Source organism: Corapipo altera, unplaced genomic scaffold (assembly GCF_003945725.1).
Source record: "Corapipo altera isolate COAL_440 unplaced genomic scaffold, ASM394572v1 78, whole genome shotgun sequence".
Lineage (NCBI taxonomy): Eukaryota > Metazoa > Chordata > Aves > Passeriformes > Pipridae > Corapipo > Corapipo altera.
The window spans coordinates 5,115,221-5,140,670 of record NW_020884904.1 but is presented as its reverse complement, the minus strand read 5'-3'; the positions used below and the strand labels follow the sequence as shown (position 1 = coordinate 5,140,670).

At 36.5% G+C, this 25,450-nt stretch overlaps 1 long non-coding RNA gene across 1 annotated transcript in view; it reads right to left on the bottom strand.

Annotated features, from left to right (window-relative positions):
• Positions 1–25,450, bottom strand: part of LOC113950907 — a 55,381-nt gene that overhangs the window by 7,923 nt on the left and 22,008 nt on the right. The window contains exon 2 of the long non-coding RNA XR_003528928.1: positions 18,909–19,008. This is a non-coding gene — a long non-coding RNA (uncharacterized LOC113950907). The remainder of the gene's footprint in view (positions 1–18,908; positions 19,009–25,450) is intronic.

The following is a 25,450-nucleotide window of genomic DNA, read 5'->3' as shown; positions in this document are numbered from 1 at the left end:
TTTTCAATAAATCAGGCCTAGAGATGCTTATGTGGATTTGACTTGTGAGATTAGCAAATAGCATATATTGCATAAGCTTATATCAAAGAACAATATAAATGTTTCTATTATTACTTTTCAACCAAGTAGATTATCTGAAATTGGTACTAGTCACCAGGTCTCATTTTAAGTTTATTTAGCTTTTATTGAGAAGAGGAAAAATAAGGGGTTAAAACCAAACTCCTGACCTTAGTCAAGTTTCAGCAGGCTTATCCTGAGTTTCTTGATGCAACATTTCATTGGGCAACCTGCATGCCTGTCTCAGTTCAATAAAAGTACTTGCTCATTTAAGCCTTGTCTTTGGATGGGAATGTGGCTGTTGAGTTCCATTATCCATATATCTGTATATTAGCATGGACTGCAAAGCCGACAGCCTGAGCCTGGGAACATGGTTTAGATATTTGAGCCTCGCTCTCTTTATAGTACATCTATCACGAGAAGCTGAAGAGAGTCTTCAAAACAGACTGATTGGCAACTTTGCAAACCTTTATCTTCTTGTCACAAAAAACCCAACAAACCAAACAAAAGAAACCCAGAAAAAACCAAATTTTTGAATCCTACTTATTCTAAACCACCACAAACAGTCCTTTTGCTTGTTGTTTTCTTCCCATCTCACGGTCCTCCCAGGGATATGAACCAAACCAGGCATGTAAATCCTACAGTGAAGCTCTGAGGTTCGTGAAGGCATCACACTTGCCTGCTGGCGCTGGTCTGTGTTACTGTGATGTTAATGCAGAAAGACTTTAAACTCACAAGACTTATCCTGAGATCCTCCTGCAACTGCAGTCTCTTTTCAGGCTGTGTAGTCTATTTATGTCAGTCCTAGAGGAGTGATAGTAGTAGTGGTAATAAGCACTTTAGAAATGCAAGACAGATCCACAAATAGGCATTCATGCTAGAAAGCGTTTTGTCTGCTGGAAAGGGAAGGGTAATCAGTGTTTCCAAAGAGCCCAATTTCCACTTTGAAAATCTGAATTTCACTCCTGCAGACTGTATGTTCTCAGTTAGAAACCTCTGTTTGGTTTTGTGTTATTGAACTTTGTGACTTGATAGCAATTAGAAGACACTTTACTGAGATAGAGGAAACAGTATGCTATTGAAACCTTTTCTTTAAAAAAAAAAAAAAAAGAAAGAAAAAGGACAATTTTCAATATTGAAGTGATTAGAACCTGTCCTTTTGTGTTGTTGTTTGCAAGCTGACATAAATGACAGGACAAAGGAGCATACATGGAAAGAATATAAAAATTCAGAACAGATGTCAGGTAGCATTTTTCATGCTGAATGTGCACAGTGGCCAACCAGGTAAGGCAAAAGCATTTTCCCACTTAGGAAATAATTAGATGGCCCATCATGGACAAAATAGCTTTCCAAATTTCCTTTTTCTCTAATTTCCTTACATTCTTATTATACTCCAACTACTACTGACTTTTCTTGAATGGGAAGCTTCATCATCATCTGGACATGAAGCTAGTTCTTACAGCAGTGAATGAACTATTAACTGCTAAGTGAACAGTTAATTAGCTAGATGTTATCCTGTCAATACTATATCATCCTGTTATGTTGAAGGTCTAGCAATGCAGACCTTCATTGAAGTTCAGAGTTTCTGAAAGTTTTCATCAGTTACAAAAGTAAAACTTGGAGAAAATCAGAGTGACTGAAAACATGCTGGTATTATTATCTTAGAGAGTCTGATTATTTTAAGTGATAAAAATACTACAAAAAATGGATCTAGGAAGTAACTTGCCCACCCCAAGATCCCATAATTTCAGTGCTAAATGATGTCACCAATATTCTCAATTTGAAGCTATTTATGTGATAAATAAATAAAAGAACTTGTGGAAATAACTTAGTGAAGTTGCTTCTGGCTTCCTTCTAAATATGGATTCTATCATTAGTAATAAAAATTGAAAATGTCTTAATTAACAATGACCAATTTAGACATATAATTATGAATATTTTTAAAAGTCAATGGTGCTGAAATATAGTAGCTCTGAGAAGAATTCCACACCAAAGATGTTCTGAAGAGAATGATTATTTCCATTTGTCAAGGAATTCACCCTTCAATCAAACAAAATGCTTGAGGAAATAAAGCTAATTTTTAATGACATAAGGAGCCAATGTCAGTCACAGTACAGAGCTAGTGCAATTTTGTTGACTTTGGAATCGGTACAGGACTTGCTTAAATTAAAGTTAGCTAGGGAGCTAAAATTAAAGGATGATGCTCTGCCCTCATTTCTGGCTGTTTTCCCACTGTAATCCCCTCAACAGAACTTAGTGGTGCACACAGTGATTTGAATTAACACTGGCCATCAGTCCTGAATTGGAATTTCATGACTTTCTGATGACATAAGTGACTCCTATCCTCTGGTTTCCAGGATTAATTCTTTGAGGTGGTAAGTGAATAAAAGGTGAGCAACTCAAAAGTAGAATTGTAAGAGTGTCAACAACTCTTCCCATCTAAAAAATTCAACCTCTCCTTTCTACATATATGAAGAAACATTGACTTAAACCCAAAGTTTTTCTGAACTCTACAGTTTTGGAGAGTGAGGGGAGAATATTGGTTCATAGGAAAAAGACTTTTACTCAGTTTTTCCTCCCTTCCTGTAGGTGCAACAGAAGAAAAAGGACCAGAAGGAAGTATTTATACTGCATACATCCATATTTTTTAAAAAATTACTTTTCACTATCTTTAGAGAATCTTTAGATATTCTGAGGATGAGAGAACCTTTTAGTTCTTTCACCTCTTCCTGCTTACCTTCTCAATACGTTTTTAACCTTAGCTGTCATACTCAAGACTGTTCTTCACCTGCTTTGCATGGCTTTGACATTATTTGCAGGAACAGATTTGAAATAAGATTTAGCATTTCAGGTATTTGGATTCAAATGCCAGAAGTCATAAGGTGATCTTAGAATTATGCATTTTTGTTTAGATGGACTATTTGCATTCCTTCTTATATGCTTTCTTCATTCTGTCCTGGTTAATTGACTTTTGGCTGTGTTTTCAAGGCTTTTTTTTCATAACCATGAAACTATGACATATATGTTTTTCTAAAAAAATAGGAAAAAAGGATTCTTATAAAATTATATGTTCAAGAAACTTTTTAAAGTAAAAGATTGGTGGAGTTCATCTTACTTAATACGATTTAAATTCAACAACTAGTTTTGAACCCTGCAGTTGACAGAGGTAGAAACATCACTAATGGGTGCCATATTCCATAGCAGTGTGGGCTGAATGGACCATTAGCAGGGTCTTGGCAGTCTCCTTTTGTACATCTACAGCTAGGCCACAGTGTCTCTCTTCAGAAGCAGTGAACATCTACCCAAAATTGAGATTTGGCAGTGTCATGTAATGAAATTAACTGAAAGTTAATGTACATGTGTTGTTTTCAATCTATAGCTTACATTTTCTGGCTTAGAAATTCTCAGTGTTTTAACTTCTCTGATTCAGTTTTGGAGAAGAACTTATTCTTAAACTAAAATAATATGTCCAAATCTATACTCTTGTCTTTACTGTGAATTCACAGGGTTACAGTACAACGTAAAAAGTTTCCTTTTAGTGGTCATTTTGGCATGCATATTTCCCAATATCTCAACCTGAAAAAAGTCTGAAAAATTCATGAACCAACTCTAAGATCAAGCCATATTAATATTTTAGTTAATGCGATATATCATATGAAGTATACCATGAGCACCAAGATCCTGTAAAATCAAAGAAAAAATACAAAACCTTATCAAACCACGTAGTGAAAATACTTAGTACTGTAACTTGGAGTCAGTGAGCAAGCCTTTTCAAAACAATTTTTTTTCAGTAATATTAGGGAAGACAAAATATCCCCTTAATTTGCCTGGGTTTACCTCTAGGATACAAAGTATGTGGACTTATATAGCTAAGGTTAACCTTCGTTATTTGCAGAACAGGGATATTAATTTGGTAATAATTTGTACTGTAGAAGAAAACCTGTTGTGTGTGTGGGGAGGAGTCTGGTGAGGGATAAAAGGCATTGTGTTCTTCAGGCGGTTACAAGACCATTTGTTGACTTCTTAAGACCTTTCTTAAAACAGGTCTTTGGCTGAAAATGAGAACTGAATGAAAATCCAGGTTCTGTCATAGATAATTTATTGGTATCACAGGGAGTCTAACATTTCTATAACTTGCTTTTTTGTCTTCAATGTAATGGTGATGTTAAATTTGAAAATATATTTTCAAATTGAGAGGAAACAGCTGCATATATGCCAAGCACTATTAGTAATAAGATCATTATATTATGTCAATTGGCACAGTTGTGTCCTGTTCCCATATCATTATTAGCTACAACTATTCCAAGAGGAAGTGTTAAGTACAATACTACAAAATGGAGCTCTTTTGAGCATATCTTCTTTATGTTTATGTCCCACTGAAAGTAATAACTGGCCCTTTTAAAATATAAAGCACTATTTCCTTTTCAGTTTCCAGTGCTGAAAGCACTCCATGAAAAAAAAAATAAATAATTGTTTGGGTAATTCATCTTTTCTTCCACATGCTTTGTTAATGTATACAGCAATGGAGAATTTTAAGAGATTCTTTTGATGCGATGTTAAGAGCAAATTATCTTAATTCAGTCCAATTTATACATGAGAATAACTGGCTCAAAGCAGTGCTATGATCAATGTGGCTATGACTACCTTAAATATAGTCACTGAATATTACATCTACAGATAATAGCCTTGTAAGATTAATTGTTATACAGGGTTGGTTTTTTTTTTTAGTTGATTTTAAAAAGTCAAAATTTTAAAATGATACTGTTATTTAGATGTAGGGTGAAGGTTTAAGTAGAAATCACTCTAAGGTAACTTTTTCTAAGAGCAGACTAATGCAGTATTATGTTTTATAGTGCAATAAAATTATGTGCTAAAATTATGCTCATAAATGCAGGCAAATGTAAACCAAGCTATTAGTTATGTTTTCTCAGATAAAAGTGATTAGCATAGCTATCAAACTCTTCTCCCATTTGAATAACAGAATTATGTTTGAAATCTAAGGCGTGTTTGCTAAAGCTGAGTCTTAAAAAGAAATGTAAATCCAGCTATCAATGTTGTATTTGAAACTGAATGAAATGGTCTGCCCATCATTCTACTAACAGCTAAGAGCAGAGGAACATGACCCAAATTGCAGTGAAAAACATCAATAAGAAACGTGCCTGAAATACTATTTTGGAAGTCATTCTTAGCACTTCATCATAATCTCCTTACTGCTGATCAGACTTATTTAAAAATCATTGTGGTTAGTTTAAACATAAGAGTGATGAAAGAGTCTTTTAGCAACAGCTACTAGCAACAATGAGACAAAGTTTCATGTATAATTCATGAAGTATGTGGTCATCTACTAGCAAATTAATTTCCATTTGACAGGTATACTTCTGGTAGTGTCCTCTCAGGAAGGCGCATGGTATATAATTAAATTCTGAACGGAACAAATTAAATGCTGATTACTTCACAAACAATTTCAAGGCTTGAATACTGTTACCTGTCTTTATAGACTCAAACTAAATTATTTTGACAATGTAGATGTATGAATTTATTTTCTCAACCCACTATCCAATTTTTTTCTAATGCCTAAGGGTTAAAATTGCTACTGTCTCTACCTGTGGCTTTCCTATAATTCTAATATTGATTGGTCACAGGTAACATTTAATATTTGAGATGAAAACCACTGCCCAGATGGCCAGTGTTTCCTTTACATCTTCCTTGCCTCTCTCCTTTATATCCTTACATTTGGTTAATCACTGTAATTTGGTGGACATTTGCTACACTGAAGAAAGACTACAGATGGCCAGCTATGGTGATCATAAGGATTTTTTTCTTATTGTTTGCAATAAAAACTATTACAAAAAAAGATGATCCATGAAATAAAATATTACAAAGATTTTCAAGCAGTCAGAGAATGAAGAGCATTTGCAGGTAAAGTTTCCTACCGTCCTCCCCATCCCTGGAGGTATTCAGGGCCAGTCTGGATGGAACTTTAACAGCCTAGTCTAGTGCAAGATGTCCCTGCCCATGGCAAGGGGTTGGAATAGATGAACTTTAGGTCCCTTCCAATCCAAACCATTCTATGATTCTGCATTTTGCACTTGCAATGCGATGTGAGGTTTAGCTTGTGCTGGCAATTGCAGTGCAAAGTCTTAAGGACACGTTGGCATATGCTGGAGTCTGTCACTGTCTGCACTCTCCTTTGCCAATTCAACTTCCATTAAGTTAGCAGAGATGCAATACCGTGTTCTAAAATTTACCTTTCTACATATGGAATTTTTGCCTGTTATTGCAATACAGCTAGACTTCTGCTTATGACACAAGGACATTTTCTGTGTGTTGGCACACTACCGTTTATCAGTCAAATGTATTTCAATTTATGCTATTCCTTCATGATCCTTTTCTGGAGAGACTGAGCTATAACATAGAAAACATGCAGTGACAGATTCCTGTAGACTGTACTCATAGCAATAGACTTTTAGTAATGCAGACTAAGACAGTTTATTGAGAAAGAAAATTAATTTATAGATAATTTGAAAATATGGTAAGAGTAAATCTAAAAGAATTCAGTTGATAAACACGTGCTTAGATGTAGGTGGTGTATACACTGTTATAACACTGACACATATAAATATTTCTCAAAGATAAGACTAGTAATTCAAAGAAGGACTTACAAACATTGAGCTTTAGTTAATGTGATGGAAGATTTGTCTACCACATGGGCATTTATTTGCAGGTAAAGCAGTTGGTACTATCTGTTCACAGCCTCTGTAGTTTTCTGTAGAGAGTGAATAGATCTCCTGCATTCCCTACTGACCCTTTTACAGAAAGATTTCCATGTCAAAATATAGAAAAAGTACCAGAAAATTATCAGCAGTACAATCACTTTCTCCTCTTCCCTGCTCTTTCCTGAGAAGCATTGGCTGACTTTTTGTTTAAGCTCAGTAATAAGTGTTCTGGCTCAAGCATTTGTTCTTGTGTCAGGCTCTTCTTACTAAATAAATGAGCTCTTTCTATGGCTAAAATCACAAATTCATGATTAGAGATAGAGTTTAGGATATTAGCCAAGTTGTAGTTAATGCATAGAATCACAGAAAAAGTTCAGTGGAAGGAGCCTCCTGAGGTCAACTAGTCTGCACCCGCTCTCCCTTTCCACTCAAAGCAAGGGAGGCTGAAGTTAAATCATGGTGGTGCAGGTCATACCCAGTCAAGTTTTGAAGGAAGAGTTATGAGGAAACTGTTAGTAGAAATTGCCTGCTGTTGGATTTGTTTGGTTTTGTGCCAACAACAAAAGTATCTAAAATTAGCTGATGCAGAATACTGGATTTGATAACTCACACAGTTCCTCTGGTTTGAATGCTATGAAGAGGAGAATCACTGCTGGGATGTATGGAGCACTCTTTTGCATTACATTCTTTCTTTTTCACGGTTGTATCAATGAGAAGTTTTTTTATGATCTCAAAGGAGACACTAGTGATTAGACAGGGAAGACCTGAGTTTTGAAAATGCAGGGAAAGGTACAAAAAGAATAATCAGAACTGACCAGAAATGGCATAAACTAAACTGTAAGCTAAGGAAGTAGGGAATCTACCAATACAGGGAAAATGATATATCCAGGTTTAGCAAGAATAAAAAAATGAGTGAAAGTGCTTGAGGGTGAGAACATCAGCACTAAGATTAATGATGGGGAGTTGTAGCAACTGCCATGTCAATACCATATTAAGTTTGGAGAAGATTAAAGCACAAAAATTCTATAAAGGAACACATTCCGTGTGGTAAATTTGAGTTCATGTCATCTTCAATTTTGTAAGACCTACTGGACAACAATTATACCTAGTAAATATTATCAGGTGGCCAAAATGTGAGGCATGATATTGCATGTGCTGAAAAATCTGTCACGCTGCAACGTCTGTTAAACACAAGCTGAAAGAACAGTATAAACTGCCAGTAAATATAAAATGAAATGAAAACAAACACTGCAGTGCATGACTTCCTGTGGGATTTGATATTAATCCCCACTTATGAGGAGTAGTCTGTACAACATATTTTCCCTAGGGGACTAGTGTGTTATCCAGCTAATCCTTATTCAAGGCATATGATTTGTATCCGGCAAGAAATCATACAGATTTTTTTCAATTAGCTCCAAATATACAGTATCAACAATAAAATCTGTGTGATTAGATTAAAAAAAAAAATCCTTGGAAAACAAACCGGATGCGCACATTCCACTATGCAGTGATCAGTGCTATAACTTTGGAAGCGTAATTTTACACAGCTGATTGTCTTCTTTATAATGTCCATTTGGAGTCAGTTAATCTCCTTTATGTTTTCATTAATTTTTTATTCTGTTATTACCTTTTTTTTTTTTGCTACAAATCACAGATTGTTTTCTAGTTCTCTAGTTGTGTCCTAGCGATCAATGTGCTGTCTGTGCTGGTTTTGAACTCTCTAGTGTTTGCCATTTGAAACAGCTTTTCCAGATTCAGATTCTTCTGCCTGATATGGTCTTCATGCCGTAGTGACAGCATCAGTACCTTCCCAATCCTATGAAAGAGAAAAATTTAAAAGCTTGGAAGACGACAGTTTGCAGGTTGTCATATAAAAGACACTGACATAACACCTTAGGTCAAGACTAGGTACTTTAAAATATGTTTGTTCCTTTGTTCTTTGAATAGAACAATATTTAACAGCAACTAAATCTAACCTAATTCTGATAATGGGAATACAGTAACTGTTGGATGGAACTTTAAGAAGAGAAACATTTCAGTCCCCTGTGAGCAAAAAGAAGTGAAGTCCACTGTTCTAATGGCTTGATGCCACAAAGTAGATCAGACAGGTTTGGCTGAAATGTTAGCTGGGGTTCAGTGCTTTCAAAAAAGTCCTGTGTTTGTGAGATGGGAGAATGCATTGTGTTAGAAAATAGATTATTTCCTAAGTTAAGTCTGGATGTACATTTAGGCATCGTACATTTTTAGTTTGTGCAGAAAAATACCTCATTTACTTTTCTTCTGTTGAGACTGCCTGGAAGATAAAAAATACCAGATGTTACATATTTGTTACTTCTCATAGTAACATGTATGTGGTATGTATGCAGAAAATATTCTAAAGACTGAATCTTGGCATGGGACTGCTAGCATGCTAAATATAGAAATTACATTGTTCAGACTTTTATTTCAAGAGTTCAAATCTGGTATGTTGCTGCACATTTAAATACACATAAAGAGGTGGAAAGTATATAGAGATATTTTAAGTTTTCCCCAAATTGTATTTTTTTAAGCAACATTTTCTGTGCAGCTGGCAGCTCTTTATTTCCACTGAGAGGAGAAAACTTTCCAAAAAATCCTTCCTTGCTAATGAGACATAGACTGAGTTTGTCCATTTATTTGAAATACAGAGATTATCAATTTAATTTTTTTACTGAACAGTTTTAACACAGTAAGTGTAGATAAGGGTGAATGACTTCAGAAAGGCTGATGAACACCTTTGCCTTCTTAGAATCACACAGGACCTTTCAAAAATCTCTTGGGACTAAATTCTCCAATGTAGAGAATTTAGCAGCCTTTTGCAGTTGTTATGTGCTGAGAGTTACAGCCTCAGCTCTGAGAAGAACTTACTGGGTGAACTTGATCTGCACACCTGTTAGCTTCCACATATGTGTTAAGATTAATACTGGGTTTATGCCTTTGATTCATTGGGTAGGAGCTTATTTTCTTCTGTATGGGTTTCAGCAGTGCTGGAAAGAGAATAGTTTGACTTTGTAGCCAAAGATTTTCTCACATTTGTTTAAAATGTGGGCTTTTTCTTTTCAAATCTCCTACCAGTGGTGGAATTTTAGATCCTGAAACCAGTGATTTACTCAGTTAATTTTGGGAAGATGCCACAGAAGCTATTGAGTTCATAAATGTCACTTTCTAACTGTTCTCAAGACTGAACTACTACAATAGCTTTGCTGTTAGCCCTGTGTTTGGGCTTCAGCTCAATATTTGCTGAGTCAGAAGTACCACCAACTAATTGGTCTTTTTGCTGCTGCATATAACAGTCAATTCATAGTGATCCCATTTACTTATTGCACATAACTTCCAAAAGAAACATGCAAAGACATTGAGATGATCTTGCCTTCTTATTGTTAAATAGGTCAAGTTCTTATGGGGTAGTAAAATCTGCTTATACCATGCATCATGCTTTTATTAACTTGGGTAGGATATCAATTCAGTGTTAGGTCTGTAAAATGTTCCAAGCCTTTAGCAGTTCTCTAAACATAAAATTCTTAGTTGGCTCAGGAAGCCCATAAATTCAGTAAAAGGAGGGAAAGTATGTGTGTGTCTACCAGTTGGGTTACTATTAGTTGATGGGTTTGTTCCCTGAGTGCTGGAAACGATGTCATGAAATAATCTTTGTCTCTCTCCAGGCATTCAAATTCTGTATTAAACTTCATTGTAGAAACATCTCACTTCCTATAAGTTGCTTTTACATGTTTGGTGAAGGTAGAGGGATAGCATGAGAAAGCAAAAGAAAAGACATTTACTGTCCATTCCGAGTAGTAAACTGCTAGTTGGGGACTGGTTCCTAAACTGGATAATGAGTTAATCAGTGGCATCAGCAATGCTATTTTCTTTTCCAAGTACATAGGTAAGAAATGTTTCTTATATGCTATGTGCCACAGTTCTTAGTTCTAAATACTTTTAAAACACTTAATTCCTTGGATGATTTAACAACCTATACAACAGCCTGAACGTCTAAAAAGGGAACCCAATTTGTTCACCACACAGCATCTCTCTAATGAAACAGAAACAAGTAGATGGAAATTCTGAGGACATGAGATTCTTGCCAATATGAGATTGGACTCATGCTGATGGTTAACTTGCTGAACACTAGGAACATATGAAGAGCCAAGACTATTTCCTTTCTTTTACTGCATAGTAAAACTCCATCAGAAAATTCAAGGAGTACCTTTTGAATACTTAAACTTGGTTTGTGATCGGGAGATTATCTTATATAATCCAAAGGACTTTTCATCCTTATAGCTGCCAGACATATGTTGAAAAAGAATGATCTCTGTGATACTACTGTCTTCTACATATGCAATTTAAGTTACTTAGAAACAAGCATAAAAATTGTCATGTCAATTTTTTTTTTGGCACTTAGTGATTTGACTACTAATGGACAAGTTAAGTCTAGTGTCTCATAAGTTTCAGGAACCTGAACTATACTTAAAAATTAACTCAATATATGTTTCCCTAAGGTACAGCTATTGTCATAACCTCTCCTTACTCTATCAGTAGAGACCTGAGCTCAGTAAAGTGTTTATTGTGTTTAAGCCACATAATAAACACTTATATATGTAGGAGCTACCTAATGGACACGATTTTAAGAAACCTTATGGGTAATTGTAAAGCTGATAACTCTGTACTGGTCCCAGTGCATACTGAAATTCATAAGACTGCAGAAAGAGTTGTTTTTTAGCACAGTTTTGTCAAAGTAATGCTGACCACTGTAGTGGAATCCTGACAAATTGAAATCATCTGGATTCACTGGCAGAAGCCAAAAAACTGACTTTATATTGCTTTTTCCAACAGAGCAACCAGACCACAACACTGGACCATGTGGGTGGCCTCGCCCACTTACACATATGACACTTCTGGAAGGGGAATGGCTATGAAATCACTAACTGATTTACCCTATGTATAAAACAGCCAGTTTGTCTTCGTGCCTCAACAGGTTATGATGAGCCATCTTTATGGCTAAGATTCTCAAATTCAAGACAAGGAAAATTTGACAATTGCAGAATTGCTTTTCTTCACGTGCAGAGCTAAGTATCAGAGGACTTCACCTACAAAGCACTTGGATGCAGGCTGTGTATAGAGATGTGGATGGGTATAGCTCTTAATGACTAACTAGTGTACTTGAACTGTGTTTTCCAGAAAAGCCATTTTTATTTGTATTCTAGGTACAAGTTATTTGACGAATTAGGGCAATCAATTAGATAAACTGAATAAAGTTTGCTTTGCAGCTTTTCAAGCTATGTATCCTTGTTACAGAGATGGTAATAAAACCAAATATCTAATTTTTTGTTAGTATAAATACAGGCCATCTAAACTTATGTTAAAATAACTGGAAACAGAATTTGTCCCATTGTCTTAGTTTAATGCTTACAGTTTAAAGAATATATTAAGTAATACCTGAGACTCAAGTGAACATCATTCTGTAGTTGACCAAGAGGTACACAAATCAGTCTCAGAATTCATTTGGGAGTTGACCTTGCCTGCTTACTGAGCTATGATGGTTGGTTTTGTCTGTCAAACAAAAGCCTGTGGTTTCTGAATATGTCTAATGAGAAAAAAAATAAATCCTTCACTGACTTCAGTAACAAAATTGTCATCAGTTTCAACAGGGCATTCAGGGGGGTGAGCAAAGACAAAGTTTCACCAGGAGTAGCTAGTATATGCTTTGAAGAATATGAGATGAGTCAAGAGTATCCATTCATACTGAATGCTTTTAAAGGGCAATCATTCAAGCAGGAAAAAAAATGTTGGAGTGTTAAAAGTAGTAGATAAAATTTAAAAAAGTTTCCTTCTTCCTGAGAAATTCTAACTGACCTTCTATTTATATTACAATAACACGGAATGACTCCAATGTGGTAAAGCAACCTGAAACCCACTGAGCATTCAGCATCACACAATGAAATCCTTTTTCTCGTTCCTCAGACCATCATAATATAATTTGCCAAATCTATGTGCTATCATTTCTGATCAAATGCTCATCTGATGAACATGAATTTTACTGAAGTTTGCATTAATGCTTTGTTAGAATTTCTAATTTATTTTTTTTTTGCACTTTTTGGCCTTTAAGAATGGATGTTTTCATGCATTTGTCCTGCAGCTGCTACACAATGCTTCTATCCATTGATATTTGCGTGCAAAACGTGCAGCAAGAAATGGATGGATGACACGTGTGCCCAGCAACAGTAAAAAAAAAGGAGGGAAAAACTAGGATAAAACAAACTTCTCCACCCTAGTAAGAGATTTAAATCATAACTGCCTCAGGAGAGAATTGTTTCCTCCTTCAGTAGCAGTCTAAACTCTTGAACATAGCGCAGCCAAGACATATCCTCAGAAACAGTGACTGAGCGCTGAACAGCGTTACATCTCTTTTATGAAAAACATTCTCTGAAAAGCTTGCATAAACAAGAAGCACACATGTTCAACTAAACTATTTTTTGGCACTCTCACAGTATTTGTTGACTCATTTGGATTTTTGGATGTGTGTAACTCTTTAAGTTCCATGGTCCTTGCATTGTAGGCAAGTTTTGATTTTTTTTTTTTTCTCATTCATTTACGGTTCATGAATTTCCAGAATGAGCCTACCAAAAGTTGTGGTGTGTCAGTGGTTGCCATTAAAATGTTGATGCATGATAGTTGTTCTTACAATATTTTTATAAATTTACTAAAAGCTAAATTTTACTCTATGTTAATATATATGCTAATATTATAAGTGTTAGCAATGATAAAAGTATTTTGCATTATTAAGGCTGAGATTATGAGTAGAGTTAACATTGCATCCTTTACACTTAGAGGAAGAATTACATTTCCCAAACACATCCCCTCCCAAAACCCCAGTCAGTGTTTGCCAGATGTCAACAGCAGCAGACAGGGATTCAGGAAACTTAGAGCCTGTTCTCAGAAGTGCCAGTCTGATGTACAGCTTGGTCTAACTCCTTCTCACACTTTTGGTTTCCTTGATATCTTTTGCTTTCTTTGCCTTGTCAGTGAAATTTTTTTGGAGTGGAGTTTGTTAACAGGATGTGTTCAGACAGTATATATTGCATCTGGGTCCCAACCTTCATTTGGGCCTCTAAGTGCTACCGCTCAAGTCTTTGTTTCTCAAATGCCTTTGTACATGTCTGGAACAGTAGAAGTGAGACTGCTGCCTGTCTGTCATTTTTATGGTCTTTTCCCATAGTATTTTCAGCAAACCTCAATCAACTTATGCTTTTAATCAGTCATTATTTGTCTTCTTTTTTTATGGATGTCTAACTTGAGATACGGTGCTTTCACCTGCTGAAAGATGCACAGTTGCAAATGATTGAGTGATACATAGCACTAAATAGTCTAAATCAGGTACTTGGAATCTCATATTTAGAACTGAAGAAGAGTTTTAATTTCTGCTTCCCATCTTTAAGATTCAATAATATTCCTTCAAAATATGGAGGTGTATTCATGTGAAATCCTGGCATACTCTTAGAATAAATTTCACCTAAAATTCCATAAAGAAAGTAATATATTTTTTTCAAAACATGACTTGGACAATACTCAAGTACATTGAACAAAAGGGACAAAAGAAAATTTGACTGTATCAATAAGCTTTTGTATCCTTTGATGTAGGATCCTACAGAAAATTGTCAAGTGAAGTTTTAAGTAAAAGGCTGAATTAAGTTTATGCAGGCAACTTTCATTCTGTGTTTTATAGCTTTGAGGTCTTGAATTTTGACCCCTAGTGATACTCTTTTAACACAGTTACTTAGAATACAACTCTCAAACAATATGAAATTCTCTGCTTCTGATTATTATGTTCAGAAAGCAGTAAAACATATGCGTTCCTGAAGAAGGAGGCCAAATATATTTGCAACAATCTAGATTATTTGTTTTTAAATATTTCTATTTCTGTTGCTATTTTTGTGTTCAATTTTCTAGGAGGATGTATGTAAGTAGAACAGAATGTCAGAGCCTAAAGTGGCAATTCCAAGTAACGATAGCTTTTTGAACTGTACTGTTGTTGATACTTCTAAGTGCCTGTCCAAGTCTCTGAGGATTCAGTGATGCCTTAGGCAATCTTGTATCTCAAATGCACCAATCTGCCACACGTGCAGACAAAACTTTTCAGTACCTGCTCTAAATATCTCTTAGGTTGCAAGTTTCTGATCCAGTGCCGCACATTGCTGTAAGACTTGTCACAGTGAGAGTGAGAAGAGCTTAGACCTAACTGTCCTGCACCTCACAGGCAGTAAACACTACAGAAGTAGTGGCCTGACCTAGTGTCTGGGTAGGGATTAGTGTTCCTGGTACATGGTCCTACAGAGGATGTGATGATTTTTCTCTCTTTCCTCCTTTGTCCAGCGCAAATAGTGGTCCTGGATTCATTCCAGTAGTGGTCAGCAGAGAACAGTTCCATTCTGATGACTTGTCAGTTCTAAATGAGTGCAAACAGGATGTTTATTGACATTAAGGTAAATCAGATGATGAATATGAAAATTCTGTGCAACATGAAATTGATATAAATTAGTTATGAATACATTTAGTCAAAGTTCTGAAAGAGCTTTCAGCAAGCAGGTAGCAGACCTATTCGAAAATTATGGTAGAGATTTTGTGGTAGAGTGTGACTTTTTATCAAAAATATTTTGTTCTCTTGTTTCATTTAGCAAACATAATTTATAGCCATTCTTTGGCTTGGTTTGCATTATTTTATATAATTAGTTAATTGATTTTTTTTTAATATAAGTGTCTATGTGGGAAATATGATGAATGTGAATCACGTATGGTTGTCACTTTAGTCCAGAGTGACTCATCATTTGTGAGCATGTATGTTTTGACATCCTGCATAAAGAAATCAGGAACAAGTATTTGCACAGATAGCTTGTATAGATATTCTATACAAGCTAATATCTTGCTAGATCCTGTTTTTCTAACCAAGTTAAAAACATTTTAGGGATAGGAATATGTACCTAAAACTGAATTCAAAGTAACTCATCACTTGTTCAACTTGAAAATAAAGACAGCATGATTTTGTTATACTGTTACTTGAAAAAGCTTTTCCTTTGCTCACAAAACAAACATTTTCCATAGAGGTTTAGAGGAACTAAAAATAGATGCTTTAGCACTTATCCACATTTCATACTCGTGACTTCATATCAGTTAATTGTAACCAATATCACTAGAACTATTTCCAACAGATTTACACTGAGAGAAAAACAGAAGCAATGGAGATATAACCAGTGCCTATGAAAATGAATACTGCTCTGCTCCATCTAACAAACTGATATTAGAGTTAGATTTCAAAAGTCCTGTTTCTGCAAGCTCTTCTCTTTCCTTTTTTCATCTCATCCAGAATAAGGATCGAGACCTAAGTGCCTATGTGTGTTCCTGACATGTCCAACACAGCTACTGCTATCAAGAGTCGGTCAATGCCTGTTTTGATTCTTTTAACAGAGTGCCCTGGGGATGCAACTTTTTATTAACTACAGGCAGCTTTCTTAAGTACTTTGATTAAAATGACTAAAGAGGTATATTGGCAATTTTGCTTTTGTTTCTATTTAACCAAGAAAAAAAAGGAAGAGAAAAAATGTTTTGCTGAATTGCATGACTTCATGGACCATATTTCACGTTCCTCATTGAAATGTGGTTAAAATAATCTTGTACTTAACTGGTTCCAAACCTTCAAACAGCAATGTGTTTGGCTTTTTTTTTTCATATGTCAGCTTAAAAGATGGGTGATTTTTTTTCTTGGTCTGTATTTATCAAATACTTACATATACTAAACATTCATTAATTAATATGAGCACTGTAATTCATATAAAACAATTATAGCATTTAGAGATTTTAGAGGAGTTACTATTGCTGCCTTAGCCCTTTTATAAAATATACTCCCCAAAGGACAAAATGTGATCTATTAATATGTATGCATTATTACTTTTTTGTAACTCTGACTGCTGATGTCTCTGAATATGGAAGCATTTATAGGTTATAGACGGTCCCGTTAGTTGACTTGTAATTCTAAGTGCAATATTTTCTAAAACCTAAAAAGCATTATTAATTACCCTCTGTCTATATTAGAGAGTATAATATATTTTCTTCTGGAGATTTCACATTTCTTGTGATCCTGCAATAGCAATACATGAACTTGTTAGGTTATTTAGAATAATTGGCAACACAGGGATAAAAATTTCTGGTTGACTGCTAATTGCACAAATTAATAAAAATAATTCATCTTACATCACTTAGCCTTTAAGCAGATTTCTTACTTTTTCAGAATCTAGCAATTCTGGGATTATGCATTCCCAGCAGAAGGAGTTTACCTTCTTGCAATTGAAGGGTAGAATATTTATGCACAAAGGCTTGTAAAAGGAAAAATTGAGCTGATTCAATAATGTATGCATTCCTCCCAAACTAGAATGAGGTATTTTTAATTTATTTTCTATTCTGTACTTTATTCAAAAGTATCTTGTGTCCTAGTTATTTAATTGGGTTGATAAAAAACATTTGTTACACAGGTCTGGAATTGCAGGGAAGTGATTGGCTCCTTTTAAATGTATTAAGTGTAGTCAGTTTGCTTTTTATAAATGAAATAAAAGAACTACTTAAAAAATTTTCAATTCTTCTCCATGATCAGTCTATTGTCACATGCATTTGGCATTCATTATATGTTAGCCCCAGGCGCCTCCAGTCTTGTACTCAGGCCAGCAGTAATTTGGTTTATAGAGATCATATGGCAGGGAAACAGACCTTGAAAGACAGAACTCTAAGAAGCATATTTGATGAATTTCCTATGATTTGAGTCTGGGTTTATTCTTTCCTGTTGTGGAGCAGACACCCTACAGCACACGCGCTGAGGCCCGATGCGCCTGAGCAAGGGGCCAATTAAATGACAATATGCACACTGTTTTTTTGCACATCTCGGGTTGCATTTCCTATCAGAGAGAGGGAAGGGGTGATGGGAGGGGGAGGAGAGGAAGAAAAAGGGGGGCCTTGTAAAGGATCCAAATATGGGCAGGAAACCACACCAAGTGAAGGTTGCCTTTGTCATTAACAATTAATGTAACCACGAATGCTGGAAAAAAAATATGCTGCTGCTGCTAGTGGCAGTGGCATAGCCAGTGCAGCACGTCTTCTGCGTGCCCTTCTACCCAGCAAGGCTGGTATCCTGGTGAAGCCTGTGCTGCTCTAGCAAATGAACCAGCAACTATTTAACTCTTACACCCAGATGGATTCCAATCCTTATTTGAGGGTGCCTAACAGGTAGTAAAAGTGGGAGAAATGGATCTCAGAAATTTCTGTAGTCAACCGGTTTTTTGCCATTAGCTTTTACCTGCTTGGTCTGCATACTAGAGATTTTATAGGCTGTAGTGTGTCCCAACGCTCTTGGATGACATGGAAGATGTTTTCATATAAGTCACTGAATGCCAAATTAGGCCTAAGTGGTGAGGCTGGATTTTGATATCCTTTCTTATAATCAACACCACTTTGGGCGCTGTCATTGATGGAATGCCATATGTAGGAAGCTACTAACCACTACGAGTGAATAGATATAAATGTAGACCTAAACAGACGTTTATACTTCCTACTCAGGTCCTTGGGTGCAACCTTTACACCCAAACAACAGCACAAGCACATGCACATGTGCACACATGCAGGGGAAATTTCATTCTGAGTTTTATTTCATTTAAAGGTCTTAATTTCTTTGATGATGTCCAGAGACCGTCCAGGTCCCTTTGGGAGTTTTTTTGATTGATTTTAATTCCTTTTCCCCTCCTCACTTCTCCTTTCCTCTCTCTTTCTGTTCTTTTCCCCCACCCCCCAACTTTTTCTAGTAGTTTATAAATGCCACTTTTCATTAATGTGACCAAAATGTCATCAAGTAGTTTAATGCTCTTTAATGTCCTTGTATCGTTTACGTTTTTTGAACAGTGTGGAAATGAATCCCATCTGTGGATTTGCTAACATCAAAAAAGTTTGACAGGCTATTTAGACGTGCTACTTCACGTTGCATTAGCATGTACAATGTCAGAGAGGCAGGAGCCAGTGTGAGGCCATACCACGCCACCTCACTCTTGACCCCTTCTATAGCTGCTCTGAATGTGGCAGATCACTTACCTCAGAAAATGAAAGTCAATTGTGAAGTATCTTGGCCTGGACAGGAGCCCAGAGGCCCCAGGAAAAGTGTGAAGCCTAAATAAAAAAAGGCAGAGTCTTTCTGTAAAAAAAAAAAAAAAAAAGTAAACAAAATCAAACCCATCTTCTCTTCCTTGCTGGTGCCAGGAGTTCCTTTTATCATCAGCTGAGGAAGTGGACGTGCTCTGACATTGTCTGATGTTCCATTTTTCACTTGTAATAGGATTGTTTGCTTTTCTTATGGATAGACAAATTCTTCCAAACTCATCTAGTTATATTTTTTCAGGCTATTTTTTTATTTGCATTTTTTGCATATTGGCCAACCAAAAAAAGGTTCTTTCTAAAATAGGTGATGTTGTACCATCTTCTCAATGACTGTTCCCACTCCTGAAAGGACTTATGCTCTTTTTTCAGCACTGAGATTTTTTGAGGTGATTATTTGAAGTACCCCCTCTGCAATACTCTCCGTAAGTTAATACCTATCAGGAAAGTGTCATTTCTTATTTATCAACCCATATTTCTGTTAATGTCTCATAGTCAAGGTTCAAGGATTTAACTTCCTCTTTAGTATGGGTGTATTTTGCACTTCTCTGGCTTTGTGCCATGAGACTGACGTGCCTCCATTTTAAGGCATTACTGTAAAAAGAGATGTGCCTTTTTATTTCAGGAAAACAAAAGCTTCTGTTCTTCCTGAGACACAGGGAACAGCAGAGTGCATTTTAACTGTTAATCATTCTGGATAAATGGATAATAATTTCCACCTCTGAGTGCACTAGGATTTACTTGCTAGTTTTTTAAAACCTCCCCCCCTAGTGAATTTGCATATGCAAATATAATTTAATTTTAAGTAGGAATGTAAATAAATAACGTGGTATAGTGGCATCAAGTTTTCAAAACCAAGGTAATCTTTTATGAGCATGAAATAAAAATGCCTTTAGGACAATTATTATAAGTGCACAAGTCCTTTAGTCTTTAGCAATTGGGTTTGAGTGAGAAAACATACCATTGTGCTGTTAGTTGTGTCACACTGAAAGAGTAAAACACAAAGTATGGAAACAGTGAACAACTTACCTAATTTTACTCTTTAAATTGGTAGGATTGTGATAATTTCACTAAAGGCAGGATGAAACTGGCACCATTTCATGCCCTGATCTAAGCACTATTTACACAGAGTCAGGATTCAAACATGAAGGAGGAGACAATCAAGGTTACATTTATATTCATTTAGCAAACACATGCATTTGAGAATCAATGCTAATTGTTTGATCTTGTGGGTTTTATGCTAAATGTGGATAAGCAGGACAGACTCTATCAGATTTTTCAAGTGAATTTCAGACAGAAGTATCTCATGGGTTTTCCTTAAACATTTCACAAGGAAAGAAACCCTAAAGTTTGTTTTGGAAGCATTTTCCAAGTGGCAAAATCCAATCTTTTTACTCATGATGGCTCACATTCCCTTACTGTTTTGAAATCTGAAACAAAGCTTTGCAACTGTTCAGTCCAGGAAGAATAAGCCACGCAGTCACAAAGCTCTAGTTCTATGAGAAAGCTGTGAGGCTTCACTGAAAATGCAGTAGGCAATTTGTGGGTCTGCTATTAGAATGAGAATTTATGTTTTTTTGTGAGCAAACACGCCAAACTCATGTACAGTAAGCAGAGAGATTCCTCTGAAAAACTAACGCAACCATGAAGAAACCTCAAAAATCACCATTGGGCCAAAATTTGTCAAAGCTTCAGTGTAGGAGAAGTTGTTCTCAATCACAGTTAGAATCAATGAAGTACTCATGTCTTTCCAAACGTGTTTTGGGGATTTTGGAATAATTTAACTGGGTACTTGCAGCTGAGTGGAGCACTGAATACAGGGCCTGAAACAGCATGCTGCTCACTTCAGGCTGTTTCTGATATCATACAAGGCCTTGCTCTCTGTTGTTAATTACAGCACAGCTAGTGGATATGAAATTATATCCCCTTGAATACCATGGGGTGAGAAGTGTGTGTGCAGCCATTAATACTCACTAAAAGTAAGATCAGAACGGGACCTTGAATATGTCCTTTGCTATGGACTAGATCACAGACCCAGCCTCAAGGCTGGATTGATTACACTTTGGGCAGTTAGTTAGCAGAAGTGACATGTAAGTTTTCTGATCATAATGGCAGTGAAAAGATGAGCTGAGATGACCTCAGGTAGATAAATAAGAAAATTTTCTGTTTATTAATTTAAAATTAAATGGGAATACACTAGTCATAATGCAGATGAAGACAAGTCATTTACAAAGAAGAAACTATGTAACAAATCCAGGAGATAGTGCATTTTACTGCATTTCTCTTTGGATATATAAAATTGAATTGAAACTGCCAACAATTACTAGCTATCTAGCTATCTAGAGTATATGTCTATGAAGAAAACAAAGGAGAAAAAGCTTCTACTAAATTTAGAAAGAGTTGTTTTTACCCTTGTGCAAAACTTTGATGAAAATGAAGAGAAATAGTAATGTTTGTAGCATTTTTAGATGATAACTTTAATTTTTTTGATGAATGAACTTGTTGACAGTTAAATGTTATGGAGAAAAAAAAATTACAAATGAAAACAGTTTTCTCATTTGAAAGTTCCTATTAAAAGTATTCAATAAGATGGTTATTTATTGAAAAACACTCATTTTTAAACAGAATATTTGTTTAATCAAAAGCTTCTCATTGGATTCCATACAGGACTTGATTTTAAGATCCCTTCTACCAAAAAAAATCTGAAGATAGCCTGTTTTTCCTCTTTCTTCTTAGGCTACTGACAGTAGTTTGCCATGTAGCACAATCTAGAGGTACTTCAGAATAACTCATATAGGCAAATGCATCTGTACTGGATTAGGGACTGTTATGGGTGAAAATTCAGCAGCACTTTACCTGTATCTCTGATACATGGCAAATTTTGGGGACTTTCATGGCAGCTGAAGAGGGACAGGAAAATAGTTTTAAGACCAGTTTTAATGCTATCTCCTAGCAATATTGGAGATAGTAGGAGGAAGTTGCAGGAAAATGGAATTGGTGTTCTTCTATTCATGCTTTGTTTCTGAGAATACAAACTATCCTTTTTGTATCAATAGATGGGGTTTTAGGTGGTTCCTACTACTGGAGGGTGCAATCTGTATGCCTAGAGTGAATATTTTAAAGAAATGTTTCATTGAACATAAAGTGAAGTACTCTTATCCAAAGAATTTTTTTATTTGTTTTGAGAAATCCATAACAGGTATTTTGTTGCAGACAAATGTTGAGGAAAAGTAATTCAATTTATTCTTTTCATTGCATAATAGTGAATGTTTTTTTGATAGGTCTATAACTGTCATCTCCATTCCTTTCCCACACCTAAGCTTATGATTTATTTCATTTTTCATGCAGTCAGCAAAATATTTTTCGAGGTGTGAATGCCTAGTCTAGTATATAACAATGAGCTTATATAAATGAACTGTAACCCTAGAATAATAGGGATTTATTTGTGAATAAAGAGGTCAGCAACTGTCAGTCTGACCTTAATTCTTTGACCCCTATCACTTGATGAAAAGGCTTGGTTATAAAGCCAGTTAGTAGGCTAATATGGCTCTAGTTATAAGAAGAACAAGACAGGGAGGGCTCAGAGGGTATGCAAAGCAAAGGTAACTTACTCTGTCAGTTGCTGCTCCTACCACTTCAGCATAAAAAACAAACCAACCAGAAAATAAAAACAAAGAAAACCTGCAAGTACTTTCCAATACTGTATATAATGTTACAATGTTGATCCTATTCTTTTTTTTTCTTTTAACAATTAAGCTGGGATATATCGCTGTTAGGATTATTGCTTGATAGAGACAATATCATGTCAGACTTGGGTGTTATTTTCCGTGCATTTCAAATTTCTGGAAAATGAAATACAAACTAAGCGATTGGTGAAGCAGGAGGCAGATGGGGATATACAAAATTATAAAGGACAGAGAAAGAGAAGCATCTCAGGCATTAAACAATTTGTGTGACTGAGTGCATTGAAGAATGTCTCCTATCCCAGTAAACCTACACCTGTCTCCTATCCCAGTGATTCAGCCTGGACCTCTGTTTTGCATTGTATTGATCTCACCTTTTGTTCTTTGGATGGCTTAAAGTAGTTCTCTGTGTCTGTGGGGATGTTTAATAGAATAACTTAGTTAAGATACTTGATCTTTCATCTTCATGAGAGACAACTTTCTTTTCACTCCAGTAATATTCTGAGGACTCTACATAATAACAATCTAAAATTTTCTTTCTGTGATGACATAAAAAACATATTGATTTGTCATATGATTGCAGCAGTAAAACATTCTTCACATTATTTTATGCTTTAAAATATTTATACTCTTTCATTTAAACAAATTAATCTGTTATGTGACCCTATCATGATATTTACTTGACAGAGACAAGATGGGACATGTATGAATGTTACTTGAAACTCATTTCAATAGATCTTTTTTTGAAAGTAAAACACAAAAGACACCCAGACCTCAGTGAGGCTATGTAGAACATTAATTTAAATGCCTGTCCTCTACCCCCTCATATGGATGTGCAGTAAGCATTTAATCCCAAAGGGATCCTTACAGCATTGAGTTTGCACTCCTTGTAGGGCCTCAAAATAGTGCTCTACAAAATATTTGAGACTTACAGTTAAAGACCGACAGATATTTTTGTATGTATGTGCCCACGCATCATGAAAAGAGACTAGATCATAAGCATCTCTATTAATATCTCTGAATATCTCATATGGGGTCAACTGGGGTCATCCAGGTGTCACCTGGGGACATTCAGGGATCACCTGAGGACACTTGAGGTCATCCAGTGTCATCTGGGGTCACTCAGGGGTCATTTGGGGTCACCTGGGAGCATCCAGGTGTCACTTGGGTTCATTCAGGAGTCACCTGGGGTCATCCAGGGGTCATTTGGGGTCATTCAGGGGTCACCTGGGGTCATCCAGGGGTCAATTGGGGTCATTCAGGGGTCACCTGGGGTCATTTGAGGGTCCTGCAAGGGTCACCTGGTGTCATCTGGGGTCATCCAGGGGTCATTTGGGGTCATCTGAGGGTCACTTGGGGTCATCCAGGGGCCATCCAGAGGTCACTTGGGGTCATCTAGGAGTCACATGCTGTCACCTGGGAGTCACTTGGGGTCACCTGGAGTCACTCAGGTGTCTTTAGGGGACAACTGGTGTCATCCAGGGGTCACTTGAGGTCATTGTGGGGTCACCTGGGGTCATTCACAGGTCACCTGGGGTCATCTGGAGTCATCCAGGAGTCACCTGGGGTCATTTGGAAGTCCTGCAGGGTTTACCTTGGGTCACTTGAGGTCATCCAGAGGTCACTTGGGGTCATCTAGGGATCACCTGCTATCATCTGGGGGTTACTTGGGGTCACTCAGGAGTCTTTTGGGAACAACTAGGAGCATTCAAGGGTCACTTGGGGTCATTCAGGGGTCATTTTGGATCACCTGGGGTCACCCAGGTAAGCTTGAGGGTGTCTCAGGTGAGGGTGAGCGTGGCTTTTTCAGGCTGTTTGAACTGCATGGGCAGAATTTCTTGGGATTGGGGATGTCCTCACCTTTGCAGGCTCACCTGGGCTGTGCTGCTGCTGCCTCTGAAGACCCACCTGGGGGCCCTGACCTTGCCCAGCCCCAACAGGGGACGTGACCTCACAGGGAGTGGTCTTGGAGAGGGGCGGAGTCACCTCAGAGGTACCACTGTCCTGAGTGGTGAACCCGAGGCAGCTGCTACTACCAGGGGAGAGCCACAATAATATAACCTTTTAATTTTATTTGTTTTATATAAGGGTCTCACAACACAAAGTTACCATAACTCTGTAGATTCTGAGATGGTCCTGAACGCTTTAGTATCAAGGCTCACAGCAATTCTGAATGGACAAAAAGCTGTTGGAACTCAGCCCAGTTTTGCTGGAATACTTATTGAAGAGGCATCTTTTAGCCCAGCTGGCAAAATACCTTTCTGATGAAAATATGAACACCTTTGACATTTTAGCAAGATGTAGTACTATTTAGGAAGTGCAACAGTATCTTAAGGGGAATTGGATTCATATTGGAAGGTATCCTTGAGGTCTTAAAATGCATTGCTTCTTATTTTGATTTATACACTCTAATAAAGCTGTCTGCATTTTGGCTTCCCTTTTTAGCAAAACTTTAAGAATCTCTGTGAACCGGTTTGAAATCATTCTGGATTGGAGATTCTCTCTCAGTCCCAGTAGGGGTAGTAGTCTGTGATTCATAACATATGCCTAGCTGGAGTCTCCTATTCCTCTTTGGACTTGTCAGTTTACCTGAATAGTGTTCTTTCTTGTAAAATGCCATAAAAAGTCTCTTGATTTACTGAATTCTTGACAGGATTCCATGGTTAGTATTAGATTTCCTCTCTAAAACACAACTACAGTTGTAAAATTGACTAAAGAAGTTTGTTATTGTGAACAGAAATGTCTGATGCACGAAGAGAGCATCCAGAAATATACCTCTGAAGCTCATAGCATTTGATT